Source organism: Danio aesculapii, chromosome 1 (genome assembly GCF_903798145.1).
Source record: "Danio aesculapii chromosome 1, fDanAes4.1, whole genome shotgun sequence".
NCBI lineage: Eukaryota > Metazoa > Chordata > Actinopteri > Cypriniformes > Danionidae > Danio > Danio aesculapii.
The window spans coordinates 1,810,710-1,825,279 of NC_079435.1; the positions used below are offsets into that span (position 1 = coordinate 1,810,710).

Consider the following 14,570-nt stretch of genomic DNA (forward strand, 5'->3'; position numbering starts at 1 on the left):
TCTGCCCCTTCCGATCCCATCAGCCGACGTGTCTCTCTCGCTCTGTGTGTGTGTGTGTGTGTGTGTGTGTGTGTGTGTGTGTGTGATCTGAGAAAACAACAGTCACTGCATGAATGAGGGTCAATGAGCTGAAAACTTTCCCCGCGGCGACAGAATGCTTTTATGAAACACCTCTGAGAGAGAAAGAAAGACGTTGTGTATTTATAACCGGGGGACGCGTCTTAAGCACGCTATAACGCTTCCAAAATATGACTACTGTTTACCATTACTGATGTAGATTGGTAACTTTATTAAACAGTTATAACTGATTTATAATGAATAAATTAATGAATGAGAAAACATTTAAAGGGTTTATACTGTATATACTGTTAATACTTTTATGAATTATTTTTTTTAGATCGTTAAATGAATGGAAATGCAGTTATATGTTCCATAATCCAACTTAGAATTGCATTCAAGCGTTATACTGTAATGTCTTATACGTTTAAGAAGGCATTTTCATTCATGTTTTTATACTGTGCATGCTAGTAATATTACTGTTAGGGCTGTTTTTTAATGTGTTGAAAATAATTCACACAATATACTCCTTGTTACTAATGGCCGGTGGCTCAGTGGTTAGCACTGTGGCCTCACAGCAAGAAGGTCGCTGGTTTAAGTCCCAGCTGGGCCAGTTGCCATTTCTGTGTGGAGTTTGCACGTTCTCCCCATGTTGGCGTGGGTTTCCTCCGCGTGCTCCGGTTTCCCCCACAGTCCAAACACATGCGCTATAGGGGAACTGATGAACTAAATTGGCTGTAGTGTATGAGTGTGTGTGGTTCTTAATACTGAGTTGCAACTGGAAGGTCATCCATTGTGTAAAGCATATGCTGGAATAGTTGGCGGTTCATTCTGCTGTGGCAACCTCTGAAACAGAGACTAAGCTGAAGGAAAACAAATGAATGAATGACTTCTTTTTACTCATTATCCAAAATTCTTGGTTATTCACTGGCTTGTGTTTGTGTTTTTTTTAATAAGCACTTATTTTAGTTATTTGATGAAATTTCAAGTCTTACAAAGTTACTTTGTATTAAGTTTTTTATTTATTATTAAATATTACAAAGCATTTTTGGTTTTCAGCCAAGTCCTTCCAGCATTTTAATCATTATTTCAGTGCATAGATCTTACTCAAGGAGTTAACTCAAACTATTAATCTTCCTTAAATCAAGGAAGATAATCATGAGATGACCCCTTTAAATGAAATATGACAGAAAACTCTACATCTGTCAAAAATGTTAATGAACAGTTTCCATATTCTGTGATCCTCAAGTGTTTTGGGTTTATTTACGGTTGTGAATTGCATTATGGGGTGTCGATCTCTGCTCTGTTCACGTTTGACGTTAACAATTCAATTCTACAGTTTACCAAAGTGACCTTTATTGACATTTATTTGCTTAAAATAATAATATAACGTATAAGAAATAATATCTAGAGAAATAAATCTGTAAAATAACAGAAAATGTGCTGCAGTTTTTACAAGGTGTTTGTAGTGTAATATACAGAACAGACTACTATGAGCAGAAAAGACACTTTAAGTTTAACTTTAAGATTAAAAGTTGTTGGGGAAAAAAGGTCAAGATCCCATATAATGCAGTTCAAAAGCAGAAATAAATTAGGAAAAATAAAAACATGAGTCACAAAATATGGAAAACTGTTACTTAATGGAAATTTTTAACAGTGTACATCTGTAAACAGGGTTCACACACATGTTAACTAGTAAAATTCCATGACTTTTCCATAATTTTTTCCAAGACTTTCAAGTAAATTTTCAACACCTAATGTTTCATGCAATGTCTACATATGCCTGGTAAAAAAACAATGCATGTTAAATTAATAGACCAGTTCAATGTGGTCATGTGAATGGTCCATGAACATTTCCTGTTCTGTAAGAGGCAATTCAATCATAATCAGGGCCTGACGGAATCTGCGGACGTTTTTTGCTATTTCTGCTGAGAATTTTGGTAAAAATCTGCGGAATTATTTTGGGAGTATCATTACTAAAACCTTAATATGTGAAATAAAAAATAATATCTTTTTAACTTTTATTAAATATTTAAAATGCAAATCCAAATAGATTCACTTTATTTGGTAAACAAAGCAAGTCTCTCATATAATATCTCTACTAAAAGACAGAAAATATTACTGTACTCACTGTATTATACATAAATCAGATGAACATTTTCATATTAGTCAACAATTATTACTGTAATTAATAAAAAAAATATATAAAATATAGATTTACACACATTTACTCAAGTAAATAAACAGAATTAATGATGGGCTAAAAATCTGCGGAAAATCTGGGCCTAATCATAACTTAATGTTAAAACAGCTATCATAACCTTATCAGTCAGTCTTTCTTCATTTCCCAAAGGCAGTTTGGTTGCAGCATACAAGCATGTCACACATAATACACAAAAACACACTGTACAATACAAATTGTACCCTAAATTTAAAAACTTTACAGCTGAGGGGATCAATGAAAGTTTAAACCGATTCGTTTTACTAATAAGAGTTCTAAATCGAATACCAGAAGGGAGAAGATAAAACTCGTGGTGCATAGGATGGGAATCATCTGACAGAATACTCGGAGCTTGTCTATGGTATAACTGAGCCATGGTCAACAGTTTTCTCCCTGTTATTTTTCCTCCAAGGCTCTCGATTTTCTCCAAATAACTCTTATTTTTCCCACTTAGAGAATTGAACCAACAATTCAATATAATCAATATGTGCGATTAGTTTTGGATTCCCAGAGGCTGAAGAAATTAAAAACGTAGAACAGGAAATACGTTGGGGCCATTGTTTTTGTTTACATCCATCAAAATGCTCTATTACAGAATACTGTAACACACACAACAATCTATTTAGCTTCCATTTATATTTATTCATTCATTTTCAGCTTAGTCCCTTTATTAACCTGGGTTGCCACAGCGGAATGAACCGCCAACTTATCCAGCATATGTTTTACGCAACTGATGCCTTTTCCCATCACAGGGAAACATCAATACACACACTCATACACTACTGACAATTTTAGCGTACCCAATTCCCCTATAGCGCATGTGTTTGGACTGTGGGGCACCCGGAGGTAACCCTGGGGAGAACAAGCAAACTCCACACTGAAATGCCAACTGACCCAGCCGAGGCTCGAACCAGCGACCTTCTTGCTATGAGGTGATTGTGCTACCCACTGCACCACCGTGACGTCCAATTAATATTTATATCTAAATATTGATTTAGATAATGCTTACACCGCACTAATAACGTGAGGGTATGTGATTGGCCAAAGAGAGGAAAGAAGTAAAGACAACTAACCTATATTCAAGTGTACAGATATCTGTTTTCCATGACTTTACCAAAACTTTTCCAGGCCTGGAAAATGCCATGTCAAAATTCCAAGACTTTTCCAGGTTTTCCATGATCGTATGAACCCGGTGTATATCAGGTTATATTATTATATATATTTATAATATTATATTAAACTATTAAATAAGTGTATTTTGGCTAATCAAGTACATGACTACAAACATTTTCCAATATTGTGACTGTCTAATTGTCATGTTTGTTTAATATAGCATGCTACAGCACAGATTAGCATGTAGCATTTCGAGATCTCGTCACCTTGTGTGCTTCAAAAAGAGCGTTGGGCAACCAGAAGTGCAGACTCGCTCTCAGCATGTAGTTAACAATCAAAACCGAACCGCCAGGGTTTGTATCTCTGCCACAATTAGACCAGAACCAAACCACATGTGGTCCAAGACTCCCAGAAGGCATACGGGTGGCTCAGCGCTCGCTAGGGCTTTAGCAAACCCGCTAAACATCCAAGACTCGAGTCTAAAAAAGCTGCACTAAATTAAAACAAGCCTTTAATGAACAGACGGACATCTCCAGCACACGCTCGACAAATTCTATATAATCTCAAGGTTTATTACGGGAATGCTCTCTAAGTGCGCTTAAATCGTTTATGAGAGGCGCTAACCGCTAACAAGTAGGCGCGCTTCACAAGCATAGCATTACATGTGGAGATGGCTGCGGTTCACACGCTCACAGCAGCATCTGAAAACTCATCTGCTAAACACTGCAGTCTTCTCGTTTCTCTTAGACGTTTGATGGGTGTGTCTGCGGTCATGTGATTGGTTGCCACCTCAGAGCTGTGACCTCATAATGGAGGGAATCTGCGCTGTGGTTTGCCGCCTTTTTTCTACCGTGTCTTAATGACTTTAATTATCGAATGAGGGCCTTCGTTTGATGATAATCTATGAATAAGTTGGCCACATTACAGATGTGATTCTTCACATACATGCTTGTTTAATCACCGTAATTATGTTTAACATATAATTATCATATACATTGCTACTACTACTATAAAACTACTCCCTTCTGGGTCTGCAAGACTTATTCCATGTAGATTTTAAATCTCTTCAGTTCACAGTTTAATTAAAAATACTGTAAAGTCAGTACTATTATGAAATACTGTGTTATTTAATATTATAGTATTTTAAAATGTCAATGTCTGTTTTATATTAGGGATGCACCAATATCAATTTATTTTGGCCCATAATCGCTAACTGATAACTCTTAAGATTTGGAGGCCGATATACTATAGCTGATATATATAAATATTTTTAAAATGTTATATTTTTATGCAGTGATATTTGCTCGTTATAATCATTATATATATATATATATATATATATATATATATATATATATATATATATATATATATATATATATATATATATATATATATATATATATATGCCGATTAAACTGAATACAATCTTACATCAGCAACACATGGCAAGCAACGCGTTGATCAAAACAAATAATCATATTAAAATTACAAACAACCCAATGAGTTGTTTAGCACATGTGCATCCCTGCTGTTATGTTTACACATGTAATGTTTTTCCTGAGGCGATTTAAAGCAAAATACACAATGACACTATCAAACATATCTACAATGATGAGGAACATGGTGGCTCACTGAGTTATTAACGCACAGCAATACCACATGAAGAAAGGACGGACTTTGAAGGAATAAACAGTGTGAGGAAAGCTCCATTATAGTGCACTGGACAAGTCTGAACAAGTTCCATCCACACACGCGCGAGGCAGGTAGTTCTGTAAAACCTATCGGCTTCAGAGATTAGCCTAATTTTGATATGGGATCGGTAACAATAACACTAAAACTAGCATTTATTGGCCGATAACAATATGGCCGCCGATATATCGTACATCCGTAATTAGTACTTAAGAATGTAGTATAATTAAAGAATCATTTATTTCTTTAACTCCATCATAAAACATCCATTAATTACCAGATCTCCATATTTTGTGATTCATGTTTTATTTTGCTCATTTATTTCTGCTTTTGAATTGCATTATGGGATCTTTTTACAGCTTTAACAACTTTTAACCTTGAAAAGGTGATTTTTCTGAACATTTTTATTAGTCTTAACAGCAGGACGGCCTGATATATCGTTTCGGTATCGATATCGTAATGTGATTGTTCGCAATGATCACATCGCAAAATATGCAATGTTGAGTCTGGATTATAATTAGGGATGTCCAGATCAGGTTTTTTTTTGCCATGGAGTCAGAGTCATTTGATTTGAGTCTCTGCGATACTGATACCTGATCCGATACTTCTATAATACATAAAAAAAATAATAATAAAGAAGAGCAAAGAAACAAATCCAGGATGTTCCTTAGTTTTTATTTAATTCACCTTATTTTAACATTTAACAAAGCTGTTAACAGACAGAGCACTTCTGTGAGGGAGCATGAACAATCAAGTGATAAATAACATCAGTTCTTCACTTTTGGACTTTAGTGCAACAGTAAATATAAAACAAATCTAATATTAAAACAAAGAGCACCTCAACTTAAAATACCCAGCAGGCAATCCCAAGTTCACATCTCACAGTTTGCTATGGCAATGTTGTCATCATCAACTTTATAATACTCGCGCTTTCTGCATCAAGCTGATTCGGTGTCAAGAAAGAGGTCTAACTCTGCGCCACCACATAACTATAAATGCGTTTATAAAAATGATGAAAATATACATATATACATATATATCTGAGTCCTGATCGGGAGGTAATGTCCAATTGTGATAGACTCTCAAACCGCCAGGGCCTAATTATAATTTATCATTCATTCATTTTCTTTTTGGCTTAGTCCCTTTATTATTGCGGTGTCGCCACAGTGGAATCAACCGCCAACCTATCCAGCATGTTTTATGCAGCGGATGCCCTTCCAGCTGCAACCCATCTCTGGGAAACATCCATACACACTCATTCACACACATACACTAAAATTTAGCTTTGGACTTGTGAGGAAACCCACGCCAACAAGGGGCGTACATGCAAACTCCACACAAAAACAGCCAACTGACCTAGCCAAAGCTCGAACCAGTGACCTTCTTGCTGTGAGGCGAGAGCGATACCCACTGCGCCACCCCTCCAACATGTGTTTTTATTAAATTATTAAAAGCAGTTTTTTAAATAAATCGTTTATTATTATGTGTTTTTAAATGCAAGTGCTTATCTTTATTTAGGGAACATACGGGTGGGTCAAATGAGAAGTTTGGGGGGAGGGGTGTGTGGTTGATTTGATGTACAAGCGTTTGGTTGGAAGCTTGATTCTGCAGCTCCTCCTCTGGCTCCATCAGGCAGTCCTTCTGCGCATGCCCAGGCTCCAATTTCAGCAGTGTTTTGCGACAGTTTTTGCCTTCAAAGCGTTTAATTGGAAATGGAGCTGTTGCGTTGACTACACTTTTTACAGTCATTGGTCGCGAGTCTCTGGCATTGTTATTTTGGGTGTCGCAGGCTGAAAAGTTTGGGAACCCCTGGTTTCATGTATACTTGCTAAATAAATAGTTTTTTATTTTCAAATTCATGTCTGACCCCAACTCTTTAATAGTTTTTCAATAAAAGTGCACATTTATTTACCATGCAGGAAACATGTAGCTGAATGTAATGCAAATAAATGTCTCTTTTTAATGCGAACCATAAGATCAAATCATGTATCATCACCATCTATGTAGACTAGAGTGTGTTCAGATCGCAATCCTGACAGACATCAACTGACTGAGAAAAGAAAAAAAGAGGGAATGGAATGTGCCCGAGGAGGTGTGTGTGTGTGTGTGTGTGTGTTGGTTTTGCTATACTTGTGAGGACCAACTATTGAGAAACAACCAATGTTGTGAGGACATTTTTCTTTGTGAGGACATTTTAGGTGGTCCTCACAAATAAAATGCTTTAATGGCCTCCAAAGGGCCTATACTTGATGCTGTGCAAATTTCAGCAAAAGTCCTCACAGCAATAGTAAAACTGAAATTTGGTGTTTAGCCTTGTGTCCGCGAGCTCCCCCATCGGTCACACACGTGTACTGCAATCTTAAATCTCGGGAGGAGGAGCATGAGTGAGAGCGGATTTTTCCTATTGGACGACAGCTCCCTCGCTGGGGAATTTTTGTGATTGGCCATTTCAGTCCCATTACTACACTGTGGAGGGGGAAGAGGAGAGGAATGCCTGAAAGCATGATTAAACTAAACTATATGAGACCGGTTGGCAAACTGAAATGTCATGTTTGTAATACTACCTCACGAAAATTAACCAACTGAAGTCAATTTGCCAATAAACACGTTACTACACGTTTACTACATTAAAACCTTGGTTAATTTACTGCTGGATTTAATGTAATTACATATGAAATTATACATCATTAAAATGGTTCATCAAGACTCCATAATAACACCCTTATAATGTTAAAGTGAATGTAATTCCTATCTGGAGCCTTTGAAAAGCCTTTAGTTTCATACGAGCATCAGCCGCATTAGTGAAAGCACTCCTATATGATCGCCATGACATCGCGTGACAAAACTGCACCTCTCGACACTCAATGAACAATAATGAAATGTTTAGTGTCTTACCTTGTCTGATGTTATAACTCTAGAAGCTGACTGTGCTGTTTCGTCGCTTTAGTTTCCAGTAAAGTCAAAGATAAACTCTGTAAATTCTCTTTCCAAAGCCGTGTCCTGTTTATGAACAAAGGTTCGTTTAAAATGACTCTAGCGAATCAACGTCAATGATTCTAGCGAGTGAATCAGTGAATCAATTAAGCGTTCGTAAAGACGTCCGTTCATTCTAGAAAGCATCGGTTGTTCAAACAAATCAATTCAACTCAACTAATGATTCTGTGATGAAATTGACTCGATTTACTTCACTCGCCGTTTAGTTTCGATATTTTAATGTATAATTTCATGTTTCATCTATATCAATTTATATTAATCGTTAATTAAATAAGATCTTAATTAACATTAATCTCAACATGAATCTATGAATGTCATTGCACTCATTCACTCAGGTAGAGCCTCACTGAACGTCTGAAAATACATAATATCTACAACTTATCAAATGTTTTTCACCCTAACCCATCAGTCACCAGCAGCCTTAGTACATCACCATATTTTACAGTTGAATTTACATATTAACAGATGATATTTACACTTGTGCAAATGCCTAATGCTGTAGAGGTGTTATAAATGTTGAAATAAAATACATTAAGTACATATAATAAACAAAACAATAATATAGGCACTATAGGAGTAGTGAAAGTAGAATACTGCTTTAAGGAGCATTTGTTTCAGAGGGAGGCTTGGGGGAAGGAGCTGCTTCTGTGTGAGCTGCTCTGAAGCGCTGGGCATTCCTAGTCTTTACTCAAAATAGACTGTCTATACTGTTACAGGTTAACATAACCAAAAGTAGATAGATTTATAGAGCACATGCACACCGTTAGTGCTGAACAGCCGTTCACTAGAGATGTGGTGTGGAGGAAAGATGTACAAAACTGCTGGGTGAGAGTGAAGTGTGCCCAGTGAGAGAAATGAAAAGAGTAAAAAGAGTAATGCAAGGTAAACTAAAGCATTCAAACACTCTTCCAGTCAGGTGTGATGTCAGCTCTGTGTCAACCTTATTTAAAAACAACCAAGATTGATCAAAGTATTTCACAAAGTACAACACTAAAGCCGTAATATAATACATAATAAATCACAATTATATATATATATATTATAAAACACTGGTAGAGTTGTCGTGTCCTCAGCTAAGGTTGCCAGCCGCCCTGTATTAGCCGGGACATCCCATATGTTGAGCTTGCCTGGTTTGTCCTGTATGTGATTTCCCATGTATTGTTTATTGGTTGCTCCACAGATTGAAGCAGCAGTGGTGTTGAGAAGGCTTTACTGATTTAGCTTTTAGTTTTAAATGTTTTATAATGTACAGTACAGAATGTATCCTTTAAACAGTAAATGTAAATATGATGCAATGATGGAGTGCATATGCTAATTTGCATGGCTGCACTAGTCAAATTATGTCACATATTTCATAGCAACAAAGTTTGCAACCCTGTCCTCAACTTGACAGAAAAAGAGACGATTTAGAGTCCTTGAGAGTTCAGGCAATTCTAAAATGAATGGCGAGCTGCTTTACAAGTGATGGTCAGCTACAGCAAAGGCCTAACCACCTCTGGTGATGAGCCTTAGTTTAGGCTGCTAGTTCTGTTGAAGCAGACTGGCTGTGATATACCGTGTACACACTGATCCAGCACAACATTATGACCACAGACAGGTGAAGTGAATAACACTGATCATCTCTTCCTCAAGGCATCTTTTAGCAGGTGGCATATATTAGGCAGCAAGAGAACATTTTGTCTTTAAAGTTGATACGTTAGAAAGGAAAATGGACTAGTGTAAGGATTTGAGTGAGTTTAATAAGGGCCATAGTGTAATGGCAAGATGACTGGGTCAGTGCATCTCCAAAACTACAGCTCTTGTGAGGTGTTTCTGCAGTGGTCAGTTCACTCATCTAGTGAAATCTGTTCAAGGAGGGAACAGTTGTGAAGCGCAACTTATCACAGGCAGCCAAGGCTTACTGATGCTCATGGGAGTAAACGCTGGCCCGTGCCGTCTGACCCACACATGACTGCTGAAGAAGTTAATGTGGTTCTGATGGAAAGGCCACTAAATATACAGGACATTCCACTGAATGGGTAACATTTATGTCCCCAGAATATTAAATATATAAAAATGCATTAAATTAACTCAAAAATGCATTTTAGTAACAATCAAAGAGTCTTCAAATTTAACAAACTGCAAAATTTAGAATAAATAATTTAAATCATTATTAAGAACTATGTAGAACACTAAAAAGAGCAGCTGTTGCATGTCTCCACTCCCTGCTTCTAACATTTGCTAAAATATATAGTTTAAAATCCTTCCAAATTAGTTTTTTTTTGCATTTACATGCAGTTTTATATCCAATCAATGATTTCCTATTTAAAAAAAAATAATAAATCTGAACATTTTTGATAAAATACACATTTTAGTCGTGTCGCCAGGTTTTCACTCATTACTGTTACCCTAACACATTTACCCCTTTGATTAACTTGGGACATTCCATAAGGCATATTTTCAACAGGAAGTTGCATCATCCAGATCTTTTAAAGGCCATGGGAGAACAAAGGGGAAAGTCTTCTCATTTTATTAATTCATTTTAAAAATACATATCTTTGATAAACCGCTAAAACTTGCTCCATATCCTCATGCTATTAGCATATGTGCCATGTGGCTATTTAGCATGAATTTGATAATTTTATGCTGAAAACTCACCCTCAGACCCTCAGTCCCGTTACTCATATACTGTAAGCCATAACAGGACTGAGTAATAGTAACAGGAGTGAGATGCGTTCTCTGTTTCATAAATAATAATGCAAAACATTGTTAATGTAAGATGATTTACTTGAATCTTTTAGGTTTCAGTTACAAATACTTATATTGTAAATGTACACTCACTGGCCACTTTATTAGGTACACCTGTCCAGCTGCTCATTAATGCAAATTTCTAATCAGCCAATCACATGGCAGCAGCTCACTGCATGTAGGCATGTAGACATGGTCAAGATGATCTGCTGCAGGTCAAAGCGAGCATCAGAATGGGGAAGAAAGGGGATTTAAGTGACTCTGAACGTGGCATGGTTGTTGCTGCCAGACGGGCTGCTCTGAGTATTTCAGAAACTGCTGATCTACTGGGATTTTCACACACAACCATCTCTAGGGTTTACAGAGAATGGTCCGACAAAAAGGAAATATCCAGTGAGCGGCAGTTCTGTGGGCGCAAATGCCTTGTTTGATGCCAGAGGTCAGAGGAGAATGGCAGACTGTGTTCCAGCTGATAGAAAGGCAACAGTAACTTAAATAAGCACTCGTTACAACGAGGTCTGCAGAAGAGCATCTCTGAACACACAAACACGTCCAACCTTGAGGCGGATGGGCTACAGCAACAGAAGACCACACCGGGTGCCGCTCCTGTCAGCTAAGCTGACAGAATTTGGCCTCAACAACATGAAAGCATGGATCCATCCTGCCTTGTATCAGCGGTTCAGGCTGGTGGTGGTGGTGTAATGGTGTGGGGGAGATTTTCTTGGCACACTTTGGGTTCATTAGTACCAATTGAGCATGGTGTTGACGCCACAGCCTACCTGAGTATTGTTGCTGACCATGTCCATCCCTTTATGAGCACAGTGTCTCCATCTTCTGATGGCTACTTCCAGCAGGATAACGCACCATGTCATAAAGCACCAATCATCTCAGACTGGTTTCTTGAACATGACAATGAGTTCACTGTACTCAAATGGCCTCCACAGTCACCAGAGCTCAATCCAATAGAGCAGCTTTGGGATGTGGTGGGACAGGAGATTGGCGTCATGGATGTGCAGCGACAAATCTGCAGCAACTGTGTGATGCTATCATGTCAATATGGAGCAAAATCTCTGAGGAATATTTCCAGCAGCTTGTTGAATCTATGCCACGAAGAATTAAGGCAGTTCTGAAAGGCAAAAAAGGGGTCCAACCTGGTACTAGTGAGGTGTACCTAATAAAGTGGCCGGTGAGTGTATCACATGTATCATATGTATGTATTATATACTTGCAGAGTGCCAATCCACCTATAAGTGCTGCAGAAAAGCAACGACTTTATTGTAAACATGATGCAGACCCAGAGAAGAGACAGAAATATTTAGAGAAGGAATCTGAATAAGGGTGTCACGGTGGTGCAGTGGGTAGAATGATCGCCTCACAGCAAGAAGGCCACTGGTTTAAGCCCCGGCTGGATCAGTTGGCATTTCTGTGTGGAGTTTGCATGTTCTTCCCGTGTTGGCGTGGGTTTCCTCTGGGTGCTCCGGTTTCCTCCACAGTTCAAAGACACACAGTACAGGTGAATTGAATAAGCTAAATCGGCAGTAGTGTATGAGTGTGAATGAGTGTGTATGGATGTTTCCTAGTGCTGGGTTGCGGCTGGAAGTACATCCGCTGCATAAAACATATGCTGGATAAGTTGGCGGTTCATTCCTCTGTGGCGACCCCTGATTAATAAAGGGACTAAGCCGAGAAGAAAATGAACGAATGAATGAGTCGGAGAGATACAGGAAGGACCTAGAGTCAGGCAGGAAGAAACTGATCAATGACCTAAGAGAGAAAAGTGCAGACGCCACAAAAAGTGGAGAGAGATGTACCATAACATCAAAGACAAAAGAAGCCCTCAAACATCGCTCCACACAACCCAGTTATCACCAGACCAAGCTGAACATCCACAGTGTCTGGATATTCATTCCTGTTACTGCGTGTTCATTCCTGTTATTAAATTATTATTATTTTTTAATTAGGTTAAGTGGACTTTTTTGTCTTTGTTATGTTCATCATTTATTCAATAGTTCATACAGTGTATCCAATGTATTCTATCTACTTTATACACCTTAACTTTATTTAGTAATTTAAGTGCACTTACATTAATTTAATTTACAAATAACGTAAAACAGTGATATAAAACTGAATGTGGTCATAATGTTATGCTTTAGCTGTGTATGTACATTACTATATGTGTGTGGATGTGTAACACCTATAACGTGCTTAATTAAAATGATATTAAAACCACTTTATCAGTTAAATGTTTACCCCTTTTAGTAAATACATGCCTATATCTTATTACATATCATCCAATGTATTATATCTACTGTGTACACCTTAATTTATTTTGTAACTTAACTGCATTTATGCAATGATAAATTATTTATTTACAAATAAATAAATAATTGTCATAAAATATAAAATATAAAACAATATCAACTCAATTAATAAATTAATGAACATATAGCCGAGTGAAATGAAGTGCAAAAGTCGTGATATTGCTGAACCGGAGTAGAAGTCTTAATTGGTGAGACTGCTGCATGAACTTTTGAACTTGAGGCTGCGCTGGGGGAGGGGAGCTTGAGTTTCGAGTGGGGGAGGGGAGCCTGAGAGCGGGACAGATTCAGAACCGATCATTAACACAGATCAGAATTATGGCACGTGAACGCATGTCACGGAGGCTGCTAAAGCACATCACGAGACATGTGCTCGAAGACAGACGAAGCCAAGGAGGGAAACAGCGGAAAAGACGTCCAGCACTGTTACAGGTGAGGCTTAATTCATTTTAATTAACTTTAAACAAGGCTGAGGTGTTTTATAGTCTGGTCTAGCCTTCCTGATCGTCATTTAGCTAACGTTAGCATTAGCTTAGTTAACATTAGTTGGTCCTTACATGTGCTTCAACTAATACTGAAATTTGGTAACAATTTTGATGACAAATTAATTATTCGAGTCATTTTTGCAGCATAAAAGTGACCCTGGCTGTGAAAACTCTGCAAAAGTATTTGTTTGTGATTTTCTATGCAACTGTAACATGGATATATTTTCTATTAATGGTATGATAATTGTGGTGAAATTAATAAGTGCAATGAAACTTCAAAGTTATCAAGTTGATGCCTTATTCTGCTTTTAAATTTATTTAGGCTAAATTGTAGGAGCAATTAGCAAAAATATCCTGAATGGAACAAATTCATATTTGCCATAAAGTCATTTAATATTATACTAGCAATATTTAATGCATTCATGTGGCATAGAGGTAAAGTTGGTTTTATTTTCGCACATTCGTTCATTTAGAAGTCTCTTTATTGTTTACCATGTTACTTTGAATATTCAATCAGAATTAGCATGCAAGTATGATTTCTAAACAACATTAACACTGTTTATTTGACTGTGAACAATGTTGGTACTTTGATAGTCATTGCTGCTAATATGATTTTGTTATTTAGAGTTTGCAAATAATACTTTAATGAAATAATATTATTAAGGGGAAAGTCCGAATGTGCGAATATAAAACCAAATTTACCTCTATTCATGTGGCCACTATTTAAAATAAATGAATGAATTATACCACTGTGGTAATTTAATAATAATGTGTGGTGATCTTGCTGAAAGGTAATTGTTTTGTTTTACAGATAATGGGACAAAGAAAACCTTCTGGAATAAGCAGGTACAAATTGTTGTAGTTTCATGTACCACTGATTTTCTCATGTTAATTAAACATATTAAAACCTAATAAGCCTGGTGCTTAATAAATATTAATGTAATCACTTTTACACTTCACAGT

At 37.1% G+C, this 14,570-nt stretch overlaps 1 protein-coding gene across 1 annotated transcript in view; it reads left to right on the plus strand.

Annotated features, from left to right (window-relative positions):
- colgalt1b (collagen beta(1-O)galactosyltransferase 1b) overlaps window positions 1–14,570 on the plus strand; it is a 47,481-nt gene that overhangs the window by 1,367 nt on the left and 31,544 nt on the right. The gene's annotated exons all lie outside the window — the stretch shown is intronic.